Genomic DNA, 20,216 nt, shown 5'->3' with positions numbered 1-20,216 from the left:
ACATTTTTTCATGTACAATTTTTCTTGTGAGTTTAAGCTTACAAATCCTTGTTTGACACTTAAAAATTTTATTATGTAATTTTCAAACATGTGCAAAAGTAGATATAATAGTACAAAAAATAAACACCCATTTACTAATCATCAGCTTCAACAAATACTAATATATTGCCAATTTCATTTCAGCTATTCTTTGCTCCCTTCTCTCACTAATGTATTAAAACAAATCCTGGATTTATATAATTTTATTTACAAATACTTCTCATGTTAATCTAACAGATGAGAACTTAAAAATAATTTTAAAACAATTATTACAACGAATCAAATTAACAGTAATTACTCAATATAATGTAATGCCCAAATCTATGTTAAACTCTCTCTGATTATAGCAAAAAGTTGTCCTTCTACTTTACTCTTATTTTTCTTTTGATCAGAATCTTTAGACTGTCTGGTTGAGCAGCAAGCAGCATAGTTGGCCCAATTGCCAAGCATTAGGAAATACAACTGCACTATTTCTGCCCATTTCTGTGGAGGAGTGGCACAGGTAGTCATACCACATAGTCACGATCACTGTAGACAGCCTTGGTTTAGCCTTTTACACAAGCAGACTTATCGACAGTGCCCTCAGTTATGCTCATGAGTGTCCTGGTTTGGACAATAAATTATGTCGTCACCTAGGTATGGAGACAGGTCCTACCACCAAGGGAGGAATCTGTAAGGAATTGCAATACTTTAGGGTTATTTTCCCTACAAATCTAAGATCCTCAAAAGGCTTTACTTGTTAAAAAACGGGCTCAGAAGGGTCACTCTGCTGGTTTTCCTCCAGATTTGATTGAAGGATTGCACAGCAAGGAGATTTCCCTCTACAATGCCTGCAGCTTGTTCTCCAAGGCATCGATCAACTTTTCCAGCCCCTAAGTTTCACCTGGGCATGGAATTCTCATTCTCCATCCCTGCACCTGGGGGCAAATGTGAAACTCAATTATTTGGGGGTGGAGAGGACTCCTAGCATAACTGTTTTAGCATTCTTGGATCTATTATGTGGCCAGTTCCTCGTGGCCAGCACCATCTCCAGGCCCTGATTTGGTGCTTGAAAAGCTCATCTATTTTGAGCTCCTTTTTGGCTGTATGGGATTTATAGTTCCTCAGCTTTGTTAGGTTTCATTGTCAATCTCTTCCCACTTGCTTTATGTCTTCCAGGAATTCTTTGCTTTTCTGGTTTGTGGTAGCATACCACCCAGCTTTCAAGTGCTGTTACGGATTTATTTTTATCGTTTTATTTCTTTATCTTTAGAAAAGGGATTTCAGGAAGCAGGGAAGCTAAATTCAAGAGTGTTTGGTAAGCCATCTTGAATGAGAACCTGTAGGCCTATTTTACTTCTTATTACAGACTTCTTGAAATACTTTCCTGTTTTTTCCTACTTTTTCAAACATACTTTTAAAAAAATTTGCAGAGGTAATTTTCCAGTGGAAAATCTACTGACTATGGCAACAGATGTACATAATCAGACCTAATCCATAGCTGCTTAAATCCCTCCCCCAAGGGGAAAGACAAGTGTCTTCCACAGAGATGAGTTTAATTTTCTGTGATTGTGAGGAGCAATTCTACTAGAAACTAGTGTTCTACTCCTGGCATGACAGAAAACTGATGTGATTCAGGGAAATGCAAATAAAAATAGTAGTGAATTGCCACTACAAGTTTACCAGATGGCTAAAACGAAAAGACTGATATTATCAAGGGTTGGCAAAGATGCAGAATAGCTGGAACTGCTCTACGAGGTGGGGGGAGTAACAACTGGCAAAACCATTGGGGAAACTGGCATTACGTACTGAATTTGAGAACACAGGCCCTATGACCTGGAACATTCACTCTTAGGTGCATATCCAATAGAGATGCATGCACAGTACACCAAGAGATATTTGAAAGAATGTTCATACTAATAGTATTTTCAGCAGCTCCAAACTGTAAACAACATAATGTCCATCAGAAAAATGTATAAATATTTTGTAAATACTCGCATGTTAGTATATACAGCATATGACTACTATAGAGCGATGAAAATGGCAAAATGTTGCTATATACAACAGAGATCAATCTCACAAAGGTTACTGTGAACAAAGGAAGTCAATTAGGAAAGAGCATATATTGTATGATTCCTTTTGGAGATGGTTAAAAAGAGTCACAACTAACCCATGGGGAGGAGGCAGGAAAGTGGGTAATTGGAACAGGTCCAGAGAGGGACTTCAGGTGCTGACAGTGTTCTATTACTTACCTGGGTGGGGACTTCACGGATGGGTTCACTTTTTGACAGTTTATCTAGTTGTAGACTGATTTGTGCACTTTTCTGAATACATATAATAGTTCAGTTAAAAAGTTTCAGAAGAAACAGACCTGCTTGAAACAAGTAAATTCCACATGTCCCTTATTCATAATCAACCTAATCTCTAAATTATATTTCTGTAAGGATATTGCTATTCTTTATTTTCATGGTACTCAGTAATTTTCAAAGACCTGTCAAGTAAATGATCTTATTTAGCTTTATGTTATCATAGTGAAATATTCTTCAAATAATTTTAAACTTGTTGAAAAAGTAAAATAAGTCAGAGAGTTGTCCTTTGCAATTTGTGGCAAGTAGCAGAGCTGGGACTGGGACCCAAGGCTAGTGACTCTTCGCAGCTTTCTATCGCTGAGCTTACTGGACTCCAACCTGTAACCTCGGAACCTTGGACAGGTTTTTCTCCTCATGCTTTATTCCCTAATGAGTGTTTCTCTCACATAGCCATCCTAAGGAACTAATCTAGCCACTTTGTTAGTGAATGTTTGAGTTAACTATGTTTTAAAAGGAGCCTTCTTAGAGAAGTTTTCTCGCCCACAGTGAGATCAGGTGCATAGCAGTTTGATCACAATTGTGAGGAATATTTCCTTTTTTTTCTTCTGTGTTACATTCTGTGTTTTAATAGCTAATAAATACACTTACGTGTAGACTCATGTTTGTGTAAAGGGAACCAATCATCTACAAATGAATGCATTTATTATTCTGAAATCTAGAATTTCCTGACCTCTCCCACATCAAAAGCACAAAATATAGGGTGAAAGAAGTGGAAAGAGGTCAAATATAGAGGCCTGAAGCTCTAGTCATGCTGCCACAGGTATCCTTGGATTTTAAAACATCTTCTGGCCCTGGCCTTGTAGATCAGTCAGTTAGAGCACCATCCCCATACCCAAGGCCGCGGGGTTCGCACACAAGGAATGCATAAACAAGTGGAACAAATTGATGTTTCTCTTTCTCTCTCCCACCCTCCCTTGCTTTCTCTCTTTGCCTAAAATCAGTCAATAAATAAAAATTTAAAAGGCCATTTCTAATTTACATTTAAGTTCAAGTACCTGACAGAAGATGGTACCAGGGAAAGCATAGAGAATATATGCCTTACTTTGGGATGAGGTTGGGAATGCTTAAAAAGTGGGATGAGAGAGGGCAGGGAGACCACATGACACTTTCAAAGATCTGAGGTTTATACTCATATAAATAACTCAGAAAAATATCAGAAGGCAAGGCCTAAGGAGATGTAAAGTACTGCATAGGGAACAGAGTCAATAATATTGTAATAACTATGTATGGTGACAGGGGGTTGTGGGAATATCGGGGGAACACTTGGAAAAGTATATGATTGTCTAACCACTCTGCTATATACACCTGAAACTAACACAAAATAATATTGAATATAAATTGTAATTGAATAATAAAATTTAAAGTTCCTTTCAAAAACAAAAACAGCAACCCAGAAGGCAAGGCCCATTGCCTTTTTCTTTCTGTCCCAAGTCCCTCTTTTCTCAAGCTCCAGGCTGCTTGTTGTGTCTTATTTTCCCCTTTAAGGTTTTCCTTGACTCCTCTAGTCCACTGTCCTCATGTGGTTATACCCCTGCTCTGGCTGGATTTGCTCCAGACTCTTTGAGAGACACCTGAATTTAATTGTATTTCTGATCTAAGAAATCTCTAGAGAGGGGCTTGAAGACAACTAGGCAATGGCTTAAGACGACAAAAACAGAGATGAGCAAGCAGTCACTGGTTCGCTTTGCTTAGTTGTTCTATCCCTTATCTAAAATTGTTTGGGAATCATAGTTTTATAAAAGAAAAGTGAACTGACAGCTTTCTAATGCTTTCTAAATTTTGTAAACATGAAAGACTTCTCGATGGAAATATGATAGTTTGTAACATTCAGCCTCAATGCCCATATTGAGTTATGGAGTCAGATTAATGACATAATCAGGCAAATAGTCTACAGACTAAGGATGTATCTCACTCTACAATAGCACCTGAATCTTATGTTATCCACAGCATAATTTTAACTGCTTTTTTCCAGTCTTTGCTGCTCTAAAGAAGCCATTATATTTTTTTGAGTAAACAATGTTTAAATCAAAGTACAATATTTATTCTCAAATACACATTTGAGTGTTAACATTGCCATTTTAGTCTGATTAAGTGTGAATTTCTCATATTTAGTGCTAGATTAAGAAGTAACCGTGGAACTTTTCCCCTCCTGGACTCTTTTTCTCCCTCATAAAGGTACAGGAAAGCAGTTAAAATTTGTAAATGGTGATTATAATGATTTAAAATGTAAGAAATTCACACTACTCAATTCATTTTCCATTTCATCACAAATAAATTTTATTTTAGTATCATCTTTAGGGACTACAAAAGTGGGGAGGAGAAATGATGAAATCCCGTAAGCCATATGACCTGCCTCCAAAACCTCTGCCCAGCCTGCAGCTCCTTGGTAGCGCCGGCCAGTCTGTGGGTTTTGTGCCTAATTCAGGACAAGAAAACAGATAAAATATAAGAGAGTGAAATCTGCTCTGTTTGACTCAGAAACTGTTGCAGATAGACTCAATGAGAAAAACTTAGATGAGCTTATCTTTTATAAATTATTTTTATTGTAAACATAATACATATTCATATAGAAAAACACAGAAATGACTAAAAAAGAAATATATTTAATCCCATGTCCTAAAGAACCACTATTAATATATATTTTTAAAATTTATGTGCAAGTTCTTTCTGTATATACATGCATACAGTGTGTATTTATTGTACATGTGTATTTTATATATACACATATACACATAAATATACATTCATGCAACTATACATTTTGTTTTATAATTTTAATAAATTAATAAGAAATGGCAGATATATCCCAATGCTGTTATATACAATCTGGAAAAATAATAAGCTAACCATTTCTTGTTGCATAGTTTAGGCTATTAGGCATTTACTATATGTGGGTTCTCTACTCAGTGCTGAGGATACAGCTTTTGCCTCAGAGGGCAATCAGCTTAATAGAGGGAGCAAACAGACAATTTTGTGAGTGTGATAAATTCTGTCATAGAGGAAATGCCCAGGATTAAAACTCCTACAGCAGGGAGTTTGATTCATGCTGAAGGTTTGTCTAGGATGTCCTTTTGGAAAAGGTTAACATCTGAGTTAAGCCTCGAAGGCTGAGTAGTCTTAGTAAAAGGAGAGGGTGTAGATATGGGGAGGGAGTGTGGACCAGTTCAAAAGGTACGAGAGCAAAACCCACTGGAAAAGTCAAAAGCAGCCTCCTATCGCCAAAGGATAAGGTAATGAGGTAGGAGTGGTGAAGTGATGAACGCTAAAGCAGAGAACTAGGCAGGAGCAGATAATTAAAAATTAGTCTAAATGTTTGAGTTTCATTCGGAAAGTACTTGAAAGCCAGGGAAGGTTTTCAGCTGGGGAGTGGTGTAATCAGGTTTGCGCTCTAGAATGCAGCCTGGGGAATGGAGTGGAGAGATACAGGATGGCGTTATGGAGATTCGGTAGAATCCTGATGATAGGCCTGCTGCCTACAGAATTCAGAAAGTGGACTGAAAATGGCCACTGAAACGACACACTAAGGGGTCACTGCGGTCCTTGTTAGAGCAATTGCGGTGGAGTGGTGGGACCGAATCCTGACTGCAGTGAGTTGTGACATAAAGGGGAGGTAAGAAAGAGGAACCGGTTTGACTCTGCAGACACCAGACTATGAAGAGAAAGAGATGATACAGGCCGGTAGCTGTTACAGGGAGTGGAGCCAGGCACTTGCTTTCTCCCAGATGCCCGTTTAACTGCTTTACTCATTCTCATCAATTTCCCTTTTGGCCTCTACCCGGGACCATAGGGCCATCACTAGTGGCTTAGCTTTGGGGATGAGAAGGGTGACTTTTCTTCCCTCATATGTGAAAGAAGATTCTTGGGTTGATTAATTGAGAGAATGCATAGGCTTTCTGGTAAAGAGGAGGGTGCCATATGAGGGTGGAAAAGTTAGTCTTTTAATCTCAGTGTTTTCATCTATAATATAATGGAATTGAATTATATAATCTCCACACTCCCTTCTAGTTCTAACCAAATGGGCCTCCAATATCTTTTTGTTCAGGACTATTTTTCATGGACTAGATGGATATTTGGAATTGGTCTAGGATATAAACCACTCTGTGCAGTATAGTTTCCATTAGAAAAGGCATTCAGAATTCTTAAAGATTGACTTACAAATAAAATGGAAAGATCTGCTGAGCTTGGGTGTCCTTTTAAACAGACGAGCTCATCCAGGGCATAGAGAGAGCACTCACCAAGGCATATTCTAGGTCCTTTGGAAATGAGCTTTGAAGAGAGACACATCTGACATGATATTAGGTCTGTGTTTTGGGGCCCCTGGATTGACTGTTCTACCTATAATATTTGTGTTTATGAATGTTTATAACTGCTGGTTTTGGGTGGCTGAGGAGCCTTTGAAGCAATAAGCCACATGAAGAAGAGCAGAATTGGAACCCAGCAGATAGTGTTTAGAGAAGAAGGGGCGAAACAAGAGTGAGTCAATGGGTGTAGGAGGACGGGTGAGACCAACAGAGCAAACAAGACCAGGGTCAGATAAGGGACACAGAGACACAGAAAAAGGGGGAACTGGAGGCCAAGTAAGGCTGAGCTAGGCTAGAACAAGAGGAACAAAAGAAAATAACTTGCCCCCTCACAGACTTGTCCTCATCAGTGCTCTCACTTGTTTTAATTCACTGTGTTCCCTGAGAGAATTTTCTTTGGGTAGACATATGAAATTTAACCTCTCATTTCAGCCAAGGGTGGAAAACTTGCTCACTTTCTATTAGCAGAGTAGTGCTTTAAAGGTTAAGGAAAATATGTTCTATGATTTAAAAGGGGATGAAATGACTAGGAAATAAGAGAACTAAAAGGCAATATTGTATTTATTATGACTTTATTAAAACCCACTTTCCACAGAACTTTTAACATGGTGTCTCAGCTACAGTGTCTGCCTGAATTGTGAAAGAATTTCTACTTTCTTGTTTCCCCTCATCTGATTATTCTTCCCATGTGGCTTATAACATAACTTTATTTTTAAAATGAAAGATGTTTGGCAAATTTTCCTTTGGGGGTAATCCAACTCCACACTACTTCTTGAGATAACGGGAACTGTCCAGGGTGTCCTGGGGACTCCCCATCTACTTCACTGGAGACTTCATATTCGTTCAAGACATTTTAACTTTTGGCAAGACTTTTGACACATATAACTTTTGGCAAGAAAAGGTGACTGGTAGGTCATTGGATGTCTGCTTGTCTAAGTGGGCCCTTTGGATGGGACCGTTGATCAGCGGGGGATTTGTAGGCAGTCAGGCAGCTCTGCAGCCCTAGGGATCTTCCTCGGCAACCTGCAAACGATACTAACATTATGAAAGATTTCTCCAAAGACAGACATTTTCAATTAACCAAATTACCCTAACAGGGCACAGCTCAGGAAGATTTAAGGCAGAGCTAGCTGCTGGGCCAGCCAAGAGGCCTGCTCTGCCAGCCGAAAGGCAAGCACGCCCTGCTCTGCCAGCTTGCAGGGAGCTGGTTCTTGCAGTGACAGCAGATCTACCATGCACATTTGATTTAAGACCCAGGATTACCATATCTTTGTAATTATCATCAAGCAATAATGAATCCTGGGAAAAGTATGGGCCTCATGTGTGAGAATCCAGGGGCCTAATCAAAACACAGCACGTAGAACGAATCTTTCTTCTTGATGTTTCACCTCTTTTCAACCAATTGTTCTTGGTTTGAATAAAACTGTAGCACATCTCCTTGCCAGTAATTATGATTCATTTCCACTTTGCTAATCAAAATGTTGTTTCACAAGGCTCTGATGGCGTTCAAGACACCTTATAGAGGGATGATCTTTCTCTGAGTTGGCTGGTGTAGATCTCATATTTCACATGAAGCAGTGGGAAAGGTTGGCAAAGCCTCTCTTATAAGTTCTCTTACTCTGGGAAAGCACTCTCACAAGGATTCTAAAGGGAACCATTATATTGTTGATATTTTTTATTTTGCTTTTACTTAAAACCAATGATATCTAGACTAGTGATTCTACTTTTTTCCTACTTAGGGACCATATGTTATTGAGGAAACAAATTTCAGAGGATTTGTAAGGGTAAGAGAAATTGCTTTTTCTTGATGAGCCATAACTTTCAGTCAATATTATTATGTGGAATATCCAACTTTGCCTAATGCTGTGTTTCACTTATGCTGAATTTAGCAGCATAGTATGAAAGAAAGAGGCCCGAGCTTAATTCCATAAGATCTCAGTGCAAATCTGAACTCTTCTTATTTGTGAACAGGTGTGAACATGGATAAATCTCTTCATCCCCTAGGCTTCAAATCTCTTCTAAAATATGGTGGCGTTGGAATATACCCTTTCTAGGTCTCCTCCATATTTGACATCTAGGATTCCATGAAGACAGGAGTCCCTCTAATGACTTAACTATCAGAATCCAAGCATTTAGTATATAATTTTATAGAAATAGTTATTTATGACACTTAAGTGATCAGTATTTAGGAACTCTTTTCTCTCAGGATTTTACCCCTTGTATTATTGCAGATGATGGAAACTTTGGGAATTGAAATGAAAGGACACATCAGCATCCTTCCCACAGTCATGGACTCATGGTTAGAATGAGAATGGCTTCTTGTGGTTTGGGGACTATTATAACCCCTGGAACACCTAAGTCCAATAGATTTATCCAGCCTTTAGCATAGGCCCACTTTCTCTTATTGTATTATTTATGTCTTGAATTTCCAGCTAGATAATAAGTCCCTGGAGGTCTGGGGGTATATTTGGAGGCTCTATGTATCCCTAGCACCTACCATTTATCAGTTAGCATCACAACTAATGACTTAATCTGTTATTTGACATGACTCTTTTTTTTGGTAAGTAAAGCTTAGGGAAAAATCTTACAGGCTAAAGATTTCCTTCTTAATCTCTGAAATGTAAACAATTTTCCACAAAACTCAATGAAAAAGGAATATAGAAATGAATAATTTGGTTTACTATGGTAAACTGTAATGTACTCTGGTGTAATTAAGTTTTATTTGATTTTTCAATTGGCAATACCTCTCATAAGTCATACTTTATACAGCTAAGTAGTTGCTACTCCACAAATAGCTTACTTAGTAGATGATTATATACTAGGTATCTGTCTGATTCCTCCTACCCCACCTCTTAAAAGTAAATCGAGAAACAGAATATCTAAGCTCCTTATAATATTCAGGGATGTCTTCCTTCTTTGAATTCTATAGCTATACCTTTGTTCTCTGGTTTGGCACTATGACACATCTTTTTTTTTTACAGGATTGTGTTGCTCTTACAGTCTTTGGTATTTGTCTTGCCTCCCCAACTATATTGAAACTTGTTGAGAGAAAAAACCATGTGTTTTATGATTCTGTATCCCAAGTTTCTAACGGACTTTTACCTACCTAGAAAGTGCTCAATTAGTACTTGTCGGAATCCTGTAAGTAGGTCAATAGACACATTGCCCTTTGCAAGCTCACGATAAAATCAGCAAATGTAAGTCTAATTCATGAAACAACCTTAATTCAAAAATAGCTGTTTTTTAATGGTAAATTAACTACTCAAAACTTTTGTTGTTCTGTTTTCCTTATATCAAAAGATATATTTAGTTCTTCTAGACCCTGCCATAGAGTTTAGTCTAGGTTCTTATGTAGGTGCATAATATTTCAAGATTTAAAATGCCTTTAATGAACCTGAAACAACACACTTGCTGGGTAACTGAATTTTCTCTTTATTAACATTGCAGTGCACATTAAAATGTGAGGCAACTTTCTAATTATTGAAAAAAGTAGATTTTTATTCATAGAAATGAATGTGATGTCTGATTCATATCTCATAAATGCACATATAAATAATCCTTACATTTATATCCTTTGCCTAGGTTTGGAAGAATTTGGGGGCTTTTGTCATGGGAAAACTATCCTAGACCTCTTAAAGCATAGTAAATAAAACATTTATAAAGGTATTATAAAAGGGATATTCTAGGAAAGGTGATATAAATTAGGGTCCCTGAAGTCCTTGTTGAGATTCAGGAGAAGGAAATAATTTCTCTCATTAAACTCCCTTGGTGTGAATATGCTAGTTCAATAACTCATAAATATTTAATAAATTATTATTTCCTACAACTTATGAGTGTTTGGACAATTGATGCTTTGTTTGGAATATTATGAGTATATGTTTGGCTGTGTGGGGAAATGGATGATTATAAATTCTTGACACTGTGTGTCTTGAGAAAGTCTGGGAAAAATAACTTCTAAGTTTTCGAGAGGGCAGGAAGGATGTTTAGTGGGATTCTATATGTATATTTCAAAGTGCCTGATGGGAGTGCTTCTTTATTCTTAAATCTTAAAGCATCGTTATTATTATTATTGTCACTAATACAAGTAATGAACCCAACAGAGGCTGCAGAAATCAGGCTGGGTCCTTACTTGTTTAAGCTACAACTCTGCAATGTAGGCATTAACATCTTTACATTGGAGTAAACTAAAGCTTAGGTGCTTAAGAAGTTGAAGCAAATAAGTGTTGAAACTAAATCTGATCCCAAATCTCTCACACCCCAAAAAACCCATACTCTGAAGTTGCATCGTGTTGATTTCCTATGCAGGGAAGTTGTTTTTCCTTTGCTATCTGAAGTCTAGGTAGTTCTTTGCATACTGGTTCTGGCACTGTTCAGGCGGGAGCTTCCAATAACTGACAGTCACATGGTGACAATTATGCTTGATTAAGCAGATCCAGTAAGTACTTGATCGACTTTTTCCCATAAATGCTGACATTCTGCAGCCAAAGGGAAAAGAACACTTGCCATTATTCTAAGCACTCTGGCCATCTCCCCTTGTCCCTCCCAATAATACCAGGCCCTCAGTTTCCTGAGAACAATGTTCCCAGATTCTTAGACTCAGCCTGAATTCCAAGGCTTATATCCAGTTCTTAACTTGGATGACTTGAATGTTTCAGGTATGTCAGTCTTACAAGTAGACAGTTGAAGATTTCTGAGATTTGAGAGGATGCTTAGAAAAGTGTCACTTTTCCCATTGGTCATTCTTTCTTTGTTAATTTGTTGCTATGGCTTTTGAAGTCTTTCTAATGTTCCAGAATTCTCTAAAAACACACAGGAAAGAGTGCTTCCAAAATTGTAAATGCATGCTGATAGGAGAACGTAAGCAGCCCCATGAGATAATACCGTAGGCTGATAGCCCATTGAAAAGACGATTTTCGCAATGTTTCTCAAAAGGTAGCTCAGAATCACTCCATAAGCTTGATGCCGAGCTGGGCTTAATGCTCCCTGCCTCAGAGTATCGTACTCTCAGACATAGAGTATTGGGGTCATATAAATGGCTTAAGACAACGCAGTTTAATTCCTGAATGACTCTCCTCCAAAAATGACTCAGGAATTCAGGCTTTTCCTATAGTGGGCTCCACAATTCAGAGATCTTTGCTTCCATCTTGATGGGCAAAAGGTGGGAAAGCACAGGAAAGAGTAAGGAAAACCTATGAGGGGAGGACATGAACCTCAAAGGAGGTCTTATTGGCCAGGCCTCAACTTTGGACAGAACTGGTCACATGGACCCAACATAATGCAAGAGGGATGATAAGGGGTCCAGCAGACACAGTTTGGTGAACACAGAGCATTTTCTCGGTTATGTAAGTAAGGCTGGATAGAGCAGAGAAAGGCAAAATCCAGTCAGTGAAAGACGCTGATCCTTTGAGAATTTTAATAGATGTCTAACAATACCTTTGTTAATATAGGCCTGTGCAAAGAACATGTGACCATAATGTAACTTTTGGGCAGGTTATTTTCATTTTCATAATTTATAGCATGGTCCTTGGGCAAATCCAAATGTGAACTATTGATGAGGAATATCTGAAACCAGGGCTGGCTTTATGAGCATGTCCCTATGTTGTTGCACAGAACTCTGTTCTTAACAAAGCTCTACACTTCATTGCTGTTTTAAAATTCTTAGTTTTGAACAATGGGCTCTGCATTTTTATTTTGCACTGGGCCAGTATTCTGAGACTCTGGCCATTTCCCATTATGTTGCTAGGCCTACCTGAAACTCATGCCTTATCAGAGACTAAAACTGGGCTCCGTGACAAAAGAAGATACAGTCTTTAAGATGCAGTAACTTCTAATTGACCTTCTGAAGAAGTTAGATTACAATAGGAAAGTTGGGTATGTGTGTGTTCGTGTGCACGCACATGCATGCACACATTAAAATGTGCCCATGTAGGTATATATTTTTAAGGACAAAGATCATTGGGAGCAATTTTTTTAACTGACATGTATTGAGCATCATTCCATTGTTTATTGTTAGCTCCTCCTGTGAAGAATTGGTTGATTTTGATAGCACCAACATTTGTTTCCCATAAAGGGGTGCTTTAGTTGGGTAAGTTTAAACTAAGCAACCTATATTATACAAGTAGTTGCTTTTGAAACTATAAGAAAACTACTATAATTTGCTAATTTTATTATCCAGAATTTGAAGATGTTTAATCTTGTCTAACCTTGAATATAATTTTGGCTATGAATGTCCCAAATATTTGGTAACCAAAATAGGGAATAAGAAACATTTCCAATGTAATGTGTTAAATTCTATTTCTACTGCAAATACCTAGGCACAATTCACCTCTTCTTAAGCTCATAGAATCATTTGATTCTGAAATGAATGATTTATTTTTAAATCTTGCTTCCACACCACTTGCCCGTATCACTACTCTAACATATCACATTTCATAGGGATTTATTTATTTGCGTATTTGCCAAAGGAGCACACAAACTCTTAACTCCTTCAGAACAGGTGTTATTGCCATTCATCTTGATATTGCCACAGACCAGTAGAGTTTACAGGTACCAAGAACATGTTCAATAAATTTTTGATGAAGGAATGAAGGAGTAAGTGTCATAATAAAAATACCATTTTTCTTTCCACTAAATAGGTATTCCTGAGCCTTAAAGGAAACTTTGGCTCTTACTAATGCCATGATCAGGATGTTTTTGTTTTGCAAGAACATTTTAAACTTGCATGATGTTCGTTAGCTCATAACAACTATGTTCAAAGTGAGGATGAAAGAAAGCATACTCTTATTAAGTGAAATTTAAAACAACTGAAGGATTAAAACTAGTATATACCTAACTGTCATATTCAGAAATACATTAATTTATTGAAGGAGCTTTTGTCTTGTTAAAAAAAAATTGAGTTCCTTGAATACAGTCACACAACATATACAAGTAATGAAGAGCAATATATGTAGGTTTCAAAGGATAGATACATTGATATGCTTTTGTATTAAATTTGCTGTTAATAATATATATTTTTTTCTCTGGTCTGCTAGTAATTGCCATGAGTAGAGGTCATTATACTTTGTTTAAGATAGGAAATGGTTTATTTACCATATTAGTTTCCCATGGCTGTTTTAACAAATTATCACAAGCTTGGTGGCTTGAAACAACAGAAATGTATTCTTCCTAGTTCTGGAGGCCAGAAGTTCAGAACCAATATCACTGGGCCCAAACCCAAAGCCTATCTGCAGGGCCACACTTTCTCTAGAGGCTCTAGAGGAGAATCCATTTCTCTCCTCTTCCAGCTTCTGGTAGCTGCCAGCATTCCTTGGTTTATGGACATGTCGCCCCAATCATCAAAGCCAGCCAGCATCTTCAAATCTCTCCTTGCTCTGCCTTCCCATTGCCTTCTCTTCTTTGCAATGATTCTCTCTCTAACTCTCTTACAGGGACACTTGTGATTGCATCTAGGACCCACCCAGATAATCTCCCTATCACAAGATTCTTAATTTAACCACATCTGAAAAGACCCTTTTCTCAAATGGAAACATTCATGAGGTTAGACAGATTAGGATCTCCTGTTTTGGGGGGCAATTATTCAACCTGCTACATTCACGTGGACCTCTTTGCCATTAAAGACTAAGCAATGTGATCAGATGATGTATAATAGTATACTCTCCTAGATGCTCACTGACACAGGAATAAGGGTGCTGTATAATAAGTGTGTGTTGGAGAACTATAAACTAAATAACACTCAAAGGGAATTCTGCCTTAAGAAGCAGGCTTTGGCAAGTAGGGCTCAGAGAGGGAGCTCATAACTTCATGATAATACCTGACATAAATTAGAGTAATGTTAATTGTCTTCCCCAAAGCATGGCCATTAAGCAGCTTATTGCTCCTACCTTAATTTATTTTGGCATTTCTTGTGGTTCTCCCTTTTCAATGGTATTTTACTTTTTACCCAGTGGGGATATAAACACCTCCCTGACAGTCCTTTCTGGTATATTTCATCTGTAAGTATAACAACAGGAGAAAATAAATGACCAAATAGGCCCTGATAAGCTCTGCAGAATAAAAGACAGAAAGCTTTAGAAAGTACTCAGTAGGTGGAGCTTCATTTTGAAACACAGTTCCTAAAATTGGAAAGCCTAGAGCCTCTATCCCCCAGTTATGAACAGCTAAATTGTCAGTGACCTTGTAACTAACTAGGAAGGAATTTTGTATTTTACTTTTTTCACTGTGTTGAGCTAAGACCATCTGAATCATGGTTTTATTCCTTCAACACATTTTTATTCATCTCCTACTATGTGCCAGTTATTGTGTGTGAAGCCCTGGCTAATACAATTGCTTCCTTTCTTTCTGTCTATAGTTTTGCATGTAATTTTTAAGTTCCTCAAAACTTTGCAAAGTCCTGTTCTTGGCCATTTACAACTGAACCAAGGTCACAAAAGGACAGTTTATGTGGAAGTGAAAAAAATAGAAGGAAAAAAACCAAGAAAACTGAGAAGTTACATAAATGTTCTCTAGCACATTCCCTGTTCAGAGGGCTAATGTACTGTAGCAATTCATCAGTCATCCTAATAGTCTTTTAACTTCTGTCAGAAAGCCTACTAAATGCTAACATCTTAAATGTTTAATATTCTAAAACATATTTTCATTAATCATGCAAATATCTCGGCACCCATATTTTACAATAACCTCTTTTGAGATTAAGAGGCCTAAGGTTTTGTGTTTGAGAAACCCTGTTAGTGACTGATATTGTAGATGAAATGTAACTTAGAGTTAAAGAATTTTAGAAATTAAAAAGTGCTAGTAAAATCCTAGTATCTATGTGCTATCACATTTATAAAAATACCAGAATGATATTAATGTCAGATACTCCTGATTAGGTAGAAAGTAGCTATTTTATTACACAGTTGGTGGATGTATATTAATGCCAATAGATGGTGTATTGTCTCCATAGAAATGGCCCTATGTTTTATAGCAGAGCGGACTGTGGGCTTGGTTGTTAGTAAGAGATAGAACATGTGTTTCTTGCAGTTAGGTTGGTCTGAACTGCACCATGAAAACCTCCATTTATATGCTGCCAGTCACCCCAGTTCCAGGAAATCTTTACTGCTTGGAAAAATGAGAAATCTGTGGGTGGGCCCCATGAAATGGATTAGGAACTGAAAGGGGTAAAGGGTAGGAGCTTTGGTAGTTCTAATGGCAGTGCTTTACCCTGAAGCCATTTGATGATGAGTAGGGATGGAGGCTGGCAGTGAAATGGATAGAAGTGACCTGAGACCATGCAAATGTAGTTATATTGGAGTCACAGAGCAGTGCTCATTGGACTCAAGAACATGACCCAAGTAACTGGAAGTCATGTGTGATGGTGGGTCAGTGCACCAGTCCAGTTCCCAACAGGAAGCAGATGGCACAGTCAAATGAGGATAATTCAAGGAATGCTGATTTATAAAGGGATTAATTACAAAGGCGTGGGTAGGTCGGAAGGTAGGGGAACCATTAAGGGCTGAGCAGGTAGTGAGCACTAACAGCCACAGAGCTGTTATTAAATCTAGGCCTGAAGAGGTGAGAGAAAGGAGCAATTATCAGAATCTGTAGGAAAGAGAATTGTGTACAAAAAGTCACCTTTAGGGGGACTAGTGACTTGATCATGGGAGACAGCCTGCACAAGGTGATCCCATGGGACGAACAAATGCCCTGACCTCACGCCCCTCTTTCCCTTCAGGTTCCTGATGGGGCTTCCCATTCATTGAGTCCAAGAGGAACCCAGGGGCACAGATCAAGGACATAGCGCATACAGGTCAGCCTCCCGAGGGGATCCCAGGCTTCACATGTGGAGAGTGAATCTGGAGGGAAACATGGGGTGTCAGAACCCCAAATTCATAGCCACCCTTTGAATGATTTTTTCCCTTTTTTAAAAAAAGTTTCTTATACTTTTTCTTATGTTCAGTTTCTTTCACAATATCTCCTGATCCTGTATTCATTATCTTAACAAGATTTTTAGTAGCAACATTCCTTCCCCAGCAGGGGAAGCCTCTGAGTGATCAGATATTTAAAAAAAAAAAAATACATAGCTAACTGCCATCCAGATAGTTCATTATTTTCCCTGTATAGGTTTTTCCAGTATAACAGTGTGCTTTTAAATGTTTGTAGTCTGCATTGCTAAAGGAACACTGAAGTCTTCTAATTATATTTCTCTAGTAAAATATTTAACTATTACTTCCTGAATCAAGGGCTTTAAGGTGCAGTGCAAACCCAGTGGGAAATACATTTGTTGTTATACAGAAGGACAGGCTATTTCCAGAGCATTTTTCACGATTGCTGCAGGAATCAATGAGTCAAGTTTTCGAGAGTGAATGGCCGCAGAAAACCAACTTGCTGTTGTACCAGTTCATGCAACCCCTGGGTACAAGTACTTATGCATCTCCTTTTGTTGAGTTCCCTATTTTTTTTATGAATATGCATATTGGGGGCAAAACTTCCATCTGCTCTATTTAGCTGATTCTATCACATTTGTGAGCTGTGCATCATTATGGAGCTTCAGAAAAAGATGATCATTTGCATTACATATGGATATAAAGGAGAGGAGGAGTTGATGAATTGCAAACAAGTATAATTTATATGGACAAAGTGTGCCAGAAGTGCTTTTCACCCCACTTTATTCTGCAAATAAAATGATTCCTGCCCATTCACTTGGCCTCATGCCCAAGAACTCAGATTGGGAAGCCGTCCCGTTCGCGTGCACGTCAGGATTCACTCCGTCCCTGTGGGGAAACGGTGCTCTGCACTCAGGCCACCGGGGACCCCAGAGGTCAGACGAAATCTCTGAATCTCCTAATGTCACATTTTAGATTCTTCAAGCATGGCTTCTTCATTTATAATATACACCACGCAGACACTGTTGCTAATTCAGATGTGAGAGTTTGCATGATGAAGAAAAGCGGAAGTAATGAAAAATTCACATTTCCCTGGTGGCCTCTCTCTGAACTTTGATTTCCCAAGGCAGATCATTTGCCTAAATGCCCTTAAGCTTTACAAATTTGTAAGTCTCTACATTTAGGGCGTCTTCCTCAGGGTTTCTCTGTTGGCAATAGCACTATCAGCTGTGACTCTATATTGTAAAGGCCAGGACCCAAGGTGTAGTAGGAGCAATAATAAACCCAAATCTTTTATTTATTCATTCATTCATTCATTCATATAGGCATTTATTTATTCATCTAGTCATTCGGTCTTCAAAAATGATTATTCCTATCCCACGCCAAGGGTGAGGAATCAAAGCTAAATACAATATAGCCTCTCCCTAAACTATCAGGAGTAAACAAAGAAATACTCTTTCCTTACAAAATGGTCATTTATCTGCAAAGTTCTGTTAATTCAGTTGATTCTCATTACAGTTATGCAAGCCCTCAGACAATTTGTGTGTGAAAAATTTAGAATTACTGCAACCCCATGGCCTTGTTGTGGTAGCATATGTGCTGCTTGCATTTATGTTCAGATATCAGTTTTTATGCACATATTGCATGGGTGTACTCAGTGCTTTGCACGTATTATCTCATTTAATCAACACAATCATACAAAATAATAGTACTATAATTATTTGCATTTTGTAGAGGGGAAAAAATAAGCTCAGAGCATAAGTGACCTGCCCAAAGTCACACAGTCCTCAAACCAGGACCTCCAATCTATGTATGTAGGTCAAAATTGGGTGTCTGTAATCAGATGAATTTCGTGGTAAGACAGGAGGCAGCATAAACGGAGGCTTACTTCAATCTTATTTCCATAGCCCAAAAAACTGGTCAAAGTTACCAACTGTTCTTCTTTTGCCTATATTTAGTACCTGTTCATTTTGTTCTCAACTTTTACATAACTTGAGCATGACTTCCCACTTTCTGAAGGAGTGCTTGAGGTCTGCATGCTGATTAGTTGAGCACTTTTCTTTGCCTGTGTGGGATGATGGAGTATCTAAAATTTCTTCATATTATTTTTCTCAGAACTTATGCTTGTAACGGAAGTGTCTCAATATGAAATGTCATCAATTTGGCCTCGCTCAGGAAGTTGCAAGGCTCTTGACTGTAACCTGAATGAACTGGGTGTTCTCTAAAACATGATAATCTTTAGCTGCCTATCATTTTCCCCACCACCATTTATCCCCCTATACCCTTTTCCTGCCTATCATTTTTGAAGTTTTAAAATGTGTTTTATTTCTTAACTAATTCTCTTGGCAATTTGATTAAGAAAACTGCTGATAAAATATTTCAGGGTGAAGATATGTTTACATTTATATTAATAATAGAATGGGGGAGGAACTAGAATTTATATGATCTGATTTTTGCTTTTATCCAAAAAGTATTATGGGGATTTTATCTGTTTACCTGGAATAGAATTTCTCTAACCATGCATACCATCACAACAAACCTGAATTTGTAAATATAGGATATCCCCAGGATCAGAATAATCATTGCATCCCAGAATGGTTTTGGAACCTTCCTAGACTGGAAGACTCAACTGGTTTCAATGGAGAGGATATGGGGAAATTCTAATGCAGATTATCAGATCCAGAGGGCCTTTGTTGGCATAGTCTTGGGCAGCACATATGTTCCCTGTATAAATGTTGTTGAGTGAATAAATAAAGGAATGAGACTAGGACTCTCACCATGTTACAACCTTGAAACACCCAGTGAGTGTAAGCATCTTTAAACCTTGAAGTGTCAGCCCTCTCACATCCTGCCTACCTTCACATTCACTCTTAAAAGGCCCGGACTCATGTCTCTCTCTCTCAGCTAAAAGCAGTAGAAAATCTAAGTCTCTCAACTACTTTACAGCGTTGGCTGAACTAGTTTCTACCTTCCCACTCCTCTTTATCCAGCTCTCCATGGTCAAAAGAAAAGCCTAAGAAAGGTGAGGCTAGAGCTGTAGGGAACCTGACATACAGTGAAGGCCGGGCCCTCATGGTGGGATTAGTGTTGTTAGAGGAAGAAACACCAGAAAGCTTGCTCTCTTTCTGCCATGTGAGGACATAGTAAGAAGGTGGCTCTCTGCAAGCCAGGAAGAGAGCCCTCACCAGAACCCAACCATGCTGTCTGCCTGATCTTGGACTTCTAGCGTCTAGAACTGAGAAAATAAATTTCTGCTGTTTAAGCCATCCAGTTTATGGTATTTTATTATGGCAACAGGTTAACTAATACACAGAAGTAATCAGGAAGTTAGATAACACAGCTGGGGTTCAGGAGACAGACTGAGTTGAGGTCATTGATTTGGGAATCATATATATAAAGTGAGGACTGACTATAAAACCTTGTCTGGTAGGAGATGTTTTGTCTAAATATATAATATGAAAGTACTTTAAGTAACAGTAGTCTGGAAAACACCACATGCGTATAGTTCTTTTTATTTTTAAAATTAGGGCAATTCAAAATGAAAAGTATTTACACTTAAAGGTGAAATATCTGTACAAGTATTACAATTAGCTTTACTATATGAGAATTGACTATATATTGTCTCTACTTTTATACCAAATAACAATGAATGAATCAATAAAAAATTA

The sequence above is a fragment of the Miniopterus natalensis genome, chromosome 6 (genome assembly GCF_054644295.1).
Source record: "Miniopterus natalensis isolate mMinNat1 chromosome 6, mMinNat1.hap1, whole genome shotgun sequence".
Lineage (NCBI taxonomy): Eukaryota > Metazoa > Chordata > Mammalia > Chiroptera > Miniopteridae > Miniopterus > Miniopterus natalensis.
This window is presented reverse-complemented; position numbering follows the sequence as displayed.